The 8,513-nt window shown below is 42.7% G+C and overlaps 1 long non-coding RNA gene across 1 annotated transcript in view; it reads left to right on the top strand.

Moving 5' to 3' along the window:
• LOC139761286 (uncharacterized) overlaps positions 1–7,751 on the top strand; it is a 52,395-nt gene extending 44,644 nt beyond the window's left edge. The window contains exon 2 of the long non-coding RNA XR_011715489.1: positions 7,047–7,751. This is a non-coding gene — a long non-coding RNA (uncharacterized lncRNA). The remainder of the gene's footprint in view (positions 1–7,046) is intronic.
• The last annotated feature ends 762 nt before the right edge of the window (positions 7,752–8,513 follow it).

Here is an 8,513-nt window from a genome sequence, read left to right as displayed (position 1 = left end):
TAATTCCCCCACATGGCCATATGTCATTCCCCCACATGGCCATATGTCATTCCCCCACATGGTCATATGTAATCCCCCACATGGCCATATGTAATTCCCCACATGGCCATATGTAATTCCCCCACATGGGTATATGTAATCCCCCTACATGGCCATATGTCATTCCCCCACATGGTCATATGTGTGTGTGTGTGTGTGTGTGTGTGTGTGTGTGTGTGTGTGTACAGGGAAGGAGTTGTACACTGGTGGGGGCCCCCATCTCTTGTACATTCTTTACTATCATACAATTCTGTAAGTATTTTTATACCGTCAATACTCAGAGTTTCTTTAATTAACTTAACTAACCACGTACCACCAGCTAGATATGTTCATACTGAGGTTTTATCACACTGTGTCCCATCCTCAGTTACTTGCCGTTACCATAGATCTCACCAATCATGTATCAGACGAAGCTTTGGATATTTGTCGAGGTCCCCTTGCAAGTTGATGCAATCCTGCTTCATCGCGACGGCATCATCTGCAAACGTAAAGAAGCGTAGGTTCAGTTCGCCTTCCAGGCGAGTCCCTTCCATAAAAGCAAGAAGAGGAGCGGCTCTAAGAAAGAACCCTGCTATACACCACTTACAGACCTGAACGCATTTTAAGGAGAGAGAGAGAGAAAAAAAAAAAGATGAGCCTTACATGGCAGACGACTTTGAGTATGAACTACGTCCTCGGCTTACCTTCGATGTCTTCTAAGACATCTTCTCCTGAGTTGTAGCCATCCTGGCTGAGCACCCTCGACAATGAACCCCCCCTTTCTGTGTGTCACGTTTCTCTAGTATGTACCAGTGCGATTTTCCCCGTTCGAAATCCCCGTGAAGCCGATAGTTTTGGTTTTATAGTCCGAGCTTGTGTGGTTACTGCCTGTGGAAGGACGAGGGAGAAATGGTACAAGGAATAGAAAAATGTTCAGGAGAACAACACTAGAATTGCTTGGTATACAACTGGATATTCTCTGTACGAATAATATTGCTTCTCTCCTACACCCCTTCGTTCTTGCCTTGGTATTTTGTTATTTCTGTTCCTCTTGCGTCTCCTGTGTTCCTCATGCCATATCAAAAGTTCCTCTGCGTCTCCTTTCCACCATGTCTGTTCAATCCTTCATTCACATTTTCCACAGTCCCCCTGTCTGTCTGTCTCTCTCTCTCTCTCTCTCTCTCTCTCTCTGTAGGTGGTGTAGAACTTCTCGAAGCACCTGCAAATATATCTTTGATCTACATCTAAGTTATGACACAGGTCCGTGATATATATATATATATATTTTTTTCCCTCCTTCACCAGGCTAAGTGTACTTGCAACACCCACTATGTTCCAGCGTAGATGGAAGCTGTACATTTGTGGAATTTGTGCGTTATTTCATCCCCCTCCCTACCCTCCTCCCTCAAGACGCGATCTAACATACCCTACTTCAGTTACACACCTCCCCACGGGATCTAACATACCCCACTTCAGTCACACACAGCCCCACACGGGATCTAACATACCCCACTTCAGTTACACACCTCCACACTGGATCTAACATACCCCACTTCAGTCACACACAGCCCCACACTGGATCTAACATACCCCACTTCAGTACACACACCCCCACACGGGATCTAACATACCCCACTTCAGTTTCGACAGAAGTTTGAAAGCTTTCTGGAGTGAAGATTTTCCCTTGTCTTCGCAAAGTTAGTTTCACTGCTTCATTGTACAATCAACCACCTCCGTTTTCCATCAATATCTATCATTTGATCATAGACGATTGTACATCTATCAGTCATCAGAGAAGCTTTATACTATACCCTTTGCTATGAAATGGTCAGAAAAGTATGTTTTTTTTTTTTCTCTCTCTCTCTCTCTTGTGGTTTTACGTGACAAAATGTGATTTAAAAGTCTTCGATGAGTCTCCATTCTTGATCTGTGATGTGCTGATGGCTGAATATCTTCCACTCGATCTTAGATTTCTTAAAAGTTCCTTTTTTTCATTGCCGAATATCTTCCACTCCTTTCTCATTGCCGAATATCTTCCACTTCTTTTTCATTGCCGAATATCTTCCACTCGATCTTAGTGTTCTTAAAAGTTCCTTTTTTTTTCATTGCCGAATATCTTGCACTCCTTTTTCATTGCCGAATATCTTCCACTCCTTTTTCATTGCCGAAGCCAAACCTGTGGAGTGTGTGACCATGCTCATTAACAAAGACCGTTTGTTAGTATCTCCTGAGCCAATTATACCAGACAGGAATTTCTCTTATCATCTTCCTTTAGGCATTGAATCTTTCCTAGTGTTCCCTTTTCTTCTCAAAGTGTCTGATGATGCCCAGGTGGTCTTTGGAGGGAGTGCCTCCTGATAATTGGCTTTAGAGGGGTTAAAGTTGACCTTACATGACCTTTTCTGCTCTATTTATAGTAGCCTGTGTTGTGTGGTGGATAGATGGGGGAATAGACCAGGCTGGGAGAGGTACAGATGAGTCTGGCGAGTGTGAAAGTTGTGTAGATGTTCTTGAGTTCAGACGCGAGGTCTTACGTCGACGATGAATTGTAGTGACGATGGCTGGAGGGTTTGATGATGGTGCTGACGTGTTCCTTCCAGCTTAGTTTATCGTCCAGAGTGACACCGGGAAGCTTAGTGGGCTAACAAGGTGGAGGGGACTGGGGTCTAGTGAAACAGTAAGGGATGGGACAAGTTTGGGAGCTCGGTGGACTGAACAACATGGAGGGGGCTGGTAGAGCTGTTGTCAAGGCTCGACACCCGTGGTAGAGTTGTCAATGTGCTTCCATCAAGTAGATACATCCATCAGGGCGTCGTTTACGAGGATGAGGAACACAAGGGTCCCATCTTTGTGTCCTGTGGGAAGCCACAGGTGAGGGACTGGAAGGTGGAGATGGCCCCCCTCGGCAGCGTACAGCCTGACCACGCTCACTGAGGAAGTCTGGAAGCCATGGAATGAGACTTCCTTCCCCACAACCTGAGGTTGATGGCTTTATTAATAACTGTTATGATTCACTTGGTCGGAAGCTTTGGGAAGGAATGTGAAGGTGAGAACCACAGAGGTCTCGTGTCTCTCTAGGTTGCTATTGGTCAAGTCTAGGATGTTAAAGAGGCAGTATTTTGTAGAGACGAGGCAGTGGGTGGCAGAGGAGAGGAGGCAGTGGGTGGTAAAGGAGATGAGGCATTGGGAGGTAGAGGAAACGAGGCAGTGGATGGTAGAGGAGAGGAGACAGTGGGTGGTAGAGGAGACGAGGCAGTGGGTGGTAGAGGATACGAGGTAGTGGGTGGTGAGACGAGGCAGTGGGTGGTAGAGGACCAAGGCAGTGGGTGGTGGAGGAGCAAGACAGTGGGTGGTGGAGGAGCAAGACAGTCAGTGGCGGAGGAACAAGACAGTGGGTAGGAGAAGAGGCCTTCATATCACCACAGTGTTGAGAATCTGTAGAACTGACAGAGTCTGTGTAAACCTAGTCCAATACAAAACACATCGTGAACGCTTTCTTGAGCTGTGGGCCACGAATGTCACGCATGGGCTACATTTCGTGCTATACCGACGTTCGTGGAAGAATATAGACCTCGAAAAGTACCTAGAAAGATGGCCTTAGAAATGTTTGGTCTCCTGTGGCAAAAGGACAAAAGGACATTATGAGAGAGAGAAAAAAAAAGACTTCTCCTCCATAATTTTTGGTTCCTCCATGTTGTGCTTGTACGTGTGAGAAAATCAATGATTCTGTAGGGATTGTAAATCTCTCTCTCTCTCTCTCTCTCTCTCTCTCTCTCTCTCTCTCTCTCTCTCTCTCTCTCTCTCTCTCTCTCTCTCTCTCTCTCATTAAAGGGCAGAGCATTGGGTATACAACTCACACACACACACACACACACACACACACACACATACACATACACACACCTTGCCCATTTCCACACCCTTACCAGTATGGCATAACACACGCCTCCTTCGCATGTCAATTGCAGTTAACTTCCGTAAGGTCGCTCATCCCTTAACAGCTATAGCCACTCACAATCCATGGACTCCATCTCTCTAAACAACCTCCTCCTGCTCCTCCTCATCCTAACTACCTGTAGAGGGTCATCTGTGAGTCAACTACCCCTACTCCCATTACTACAACTATCATTACTACTGAACAACCATTAACTACATCCTAAACAACTACTTCCGTAGATTTTGTCCAATAATCCAATCCAATCGTTTCTTAACAATTGTTATCTGTTTTTATCATGAACCCCACTGACCGTAATCTACTATCATATATATATATATATATATATATATATATATATATATATATATATATATATATATATATATATATATATATATATATATATATATATATATATATATACTGGGATGTCTAAATGTGTGTGGACGTAACCAAGATGAGAAAAAGGAGAGATAGGTAGTATGTTTGAGGAAAGGAACCTGGATGTTTTGGCTCTGAGTGAAACGAAGCTCAAGGGTAAAGGGGAAGAGTGGATTGGGAATGTCTTGGGAGTAAAGTCAGGGGTTAGTGAGAGGACAAGAGCAAGGGAAGGAGTAGCACTACTCCTGAAACAGGAGTGGTGGGAGTATGTGATAGAGTGTAAGAAAGTAAACCCTAGATTGATATGGGTAAAACTGAAAGTGGATGGAGAGAGATGGGTGATTATTGGTGCATATGCACCTGGGCATGAGAAGAAAGATCTTGAAGGCCGAGTGTTTTGGGAGCAGCTGAGTGAGTGTGTTAGTAGTTTTGATGCACGAGACCGGGTTATAGTGATGGGTGATTTGAATGCAAAGGTGAGTAATGTGGCAGTTGAGGGAATAATTGGTATACATGGGATGTTCAGTGTTGTAAATGGAAATGGTGAAGAGCTTGTAGATTTATGTGCCTAAAAAGGACTGGTGATTGGGAATCCCTGGTTTAAAAAGAGAGCTATACATAAGCATACGTATGTAAGTAATAGAGATGGCCAGAGAGCATTATTGGATTACGTGTTAATTGATAGGCGTGCGAAAGACTTATGGATGTTAATGTGCTGAGAGGTGCAACTGGAGGGATGTCTGATCATTATCTTGTGGAGGCGAAGGTGAAGATTTGTAGAGGTTTTCAGAAAAGAGAGAATGTTAGGGTGAAGAGCGTGGTGAGAGTAAGTGAGCTTGGGAAGGAGACTTGTGTGAGGAAGTACCAGGAGAGACTGAGTACAGAATGGAAAAAAGTGAGAACAAAGGACATAAGGGGTGTGGGGAAGAATGGAATGTATTTAGGGAAGCAGTGATGGCTTGTGCAAAAGGTGTTTGTGGCATGAGAAGCGTGGGAGGTGGGCAGATTAGAATGGGTAGTGAGTGGTGGGATGAGAAAGTAAGATTATTAGTGAAAGAGAAGAGAGAGGCATTTGGACGAATTTTGCAGAGAAATAATGCAAATGACTGAATGTATCACAAGAAGAGGAAGGAGGTCAAGAGAAAGGTGCAAGAAGCGAAAAAGAGGGAAAACGAGAGTTGGGGTGAGGGAGCATCATTAAACTTTAGGGAGAATAGAAAGATGTGTTGGAAGGAGGTAAATAAAGTGCGTAAGACAAGGGAACAAATGGGAACATCAGTGAAGGGGGGCAAATAGGGAGGTGATAACAAGTAGTGGTGATGTGAGAAGGAGATGGAATGAGTATTTTGAAGGTTTGTTGAATGTGTTTGATGATAGAGTGGCAGATATAGGGTGTTTTGGTCGAGGTGGTCTACAAAGTGAGAGGGTTAGGGAGAATGATTTGGTAAACAGAGAAGAGGTAGTAAAAGCTTTGCGGAAGATGAAATCTGGCAAGGCAGCGGGTTTGGATGGTATTGTAGTGGAATTTATTAAAAAAGGGGGTGACTGTATTGTTGACTGGTTGATAAGGTTATTCAATGTATGTATGACTCATGGTGAGGTGCCTGAGGATTGGCGGAATGCTTGCATAGTGACATTGTACAAAGGCAAAGGGGATAAGAGTGAGTGCTTAAATTACAGAGGTATAAGTTTGTTGAGTATTCCTGGGAAATTACATGGGAGGGTATTGATTGAGAGGGCAAAGACATGTACAGAGCATCAGATTGGGGAAGAGCAGTGTGGTTTCAGAAGTGGTAGAGGGTGTGTGGATCAGGTGTTTGCTTTGAAAAATGTATGTGAGAAATACGTAGAAAAGTATATGGATTTGTATGTAGCATTTATGGATCTGGAGAAGGTATATGATAGAGTTGATAGAGATGCTCTGTGGAAGGTATTAAGAATATATGGTGTGGGAGGCAAGTTGTTAGAAGCAGTGAAAAGTTTTTATCGAGGATGTAAGGCATGTTTACGTGTAGGAGGAGAGGAAAGTTATTGGTTCTCAGTGAATGTTGGTTTGCGGCAGGGGTGTGTGATGTCTCCATGGTTGTTTAATTTGTTTATGGATAGGGTTGTTAGGGAGGTGAATGTAAGAGTTTTGGAAAGAGGGGCAAGTATGCAGTCTGTTGTGGATGAGAGAGCTTGGGAAGTGAGTCAGTTGTTGTTCGCCGATGATACAGCGCTGGTGGCTGATTCATGTGAGAAACTGCAGAAAGCTGGTGACTGAGTTTGGTAAAGTGTGTGGAAGAAGAAGTTAAGAGTAAATGTGAATAAGAGCAAGGTTATTAGGTACAGTAGGGTTGAGGGACAAGTCAATTGGGAGGTAAGTTTGAATGGAGAAAAACTGGAGGAAGTGAAGTGTTTTAGATATCTGGGAGTGGATCTGGCAGCGGATGGAACCATGGAAGCGGAAGTGGATCATAGGGTGGGGATGGTATTGTGATATTGTGGGTTTTTTTTATATCATTTTCATGACCTCCTCTCTCTCTCTCTCTCTCTCTCTCTCTCTCTCTCTCTCTCTCTCTCTCTCTCTCTCTCTCTCTCTCTCTCTCTCTCTCTCTCTCTCTCTCTCTCTCTCTCTCTCTCTCAATCTATCTATCTATCTGTCTATCTAATAATTATAATGGTGATAGATGATAATGATAATGATAATAACAATACATTTTCATTGCAGATGATGAGGGTGATGAATGCCTAGGACCACTGTGGGAGTCGAACAATGAGCTGTGAACAACCGTACGACCCCACACCCCCCCCCCTACCCTCCAGGACGCGAGGGGGCATAACGACCCATGACCCAGTACGACCACTTGTACGACCCTTCACGGTTACGGCCACAGGGAAGGCCCCAATGACGCAACGCGTCGTGCTCAAGGGTCGTACCGTCGTGGTCAAGGATCGTACCGTCGTGCTCAAGGATCGTACCGTCGTGCTCAAAGGATCGTACCGTCGTGCTCAAGGATCGTACCGTCGTGCTCAAGGGATCGTACCGTCGTGCTCAAGGATCGTACCGTCGTGCTCAAGGATCGTACCGTCGTGCTCAAGGGATCGTACCGTCGTGCTCAAGGAGTCGTACCGTCGTGCTCAAGGAGTCGTACCGTCGTACTCAAGGAGTCGCACCGTCGTGCTCAAGGATCGTACCGTCGTGCTCAAGGAGTCGTACCGTCGTGCTCAAGGATCGTACCGTCGTGCTCAAGGATCGTACCGTCGTGCTCAAGGAGTCGTACCGTCGTGCTCGAGGAGTCGTACCGTTGTGTTCAACAATAGCAATAATAACCATTGTAATAATAATGATAATGATAATAATAGCAATAAAAATGTTTATATATAAATCACCCGTCATTCGTCAGAAGTTAATGGATAAAGTGATTAAAGATGTGTAATGACCTCGTTTCATAACCTTTGACCTCTTGTTGTGATTAATATTCTATAGTTCCCAACTGCTATGATAGCAGTCAGTAATAAAGTACATTAAGAGCCATTTACTTACGTCAATCATGCTCATTTATTTTCTTTATTGATAGGTGTGTGTGTGTGTGTGTGTGTGTGTGTGTGTGTGTGTGTGTGTGTGTTTTGATTTCCGGTGAGGTCAAGTGACCCTACCATCAATGCACATCATTATGAAAGGATTTCTTTCTCTCTTTTTTTTTTTTTGATTTCATTCATTTCTATATTTCAAAATGTACGTAGTTATGTAGCCTAGGAAGATATAGAAAATATAGTTTCAGTTTCGAGAGGATACACAAATCTACTAAGAATCGAGTGATTTTATATAAATCATAGAACACATATAGCTATAATTTACATGATATGTATGACAAAGAGGATACTGATGACATGGAGACAATATTAAGATATAGATGAAATATATATCTAGATATTGATGATATATATAAAACATATAGAAAGCATGGATACTATAACACAAATATAATGAGAAAAAGCACTATATATATTAAGCTATAACAAAAATATAATGAGAATAAACACTATATATATATATATATATATATATATATATATATATATATATATATATATATATATATATATATATATATATATATATATATATATATATATATATATATATATATATATTTATATATATATATATATATATATATATATATATATATAT

Source organism: Panulirus ornatus, chromosome 39 (assembly GCF_036320965.1).
Source record: "Panulirus ornatus isolate Po-2019 chromosome 39, ASM3632096v1, whole genome shotgun sequence".
Classification (NCBI taxonomy): domain Eukaryota; kingdom Metazoa; phylum Arthropoda; class Malacostraca; order Decapoda; family Palinuridae; genus Panulirus; species Panulirus ornatus.
Note: the sequence above shows the minus strand (reverse complement) of the source record. Positions and strands in the feature narration are given on the sequence as shown.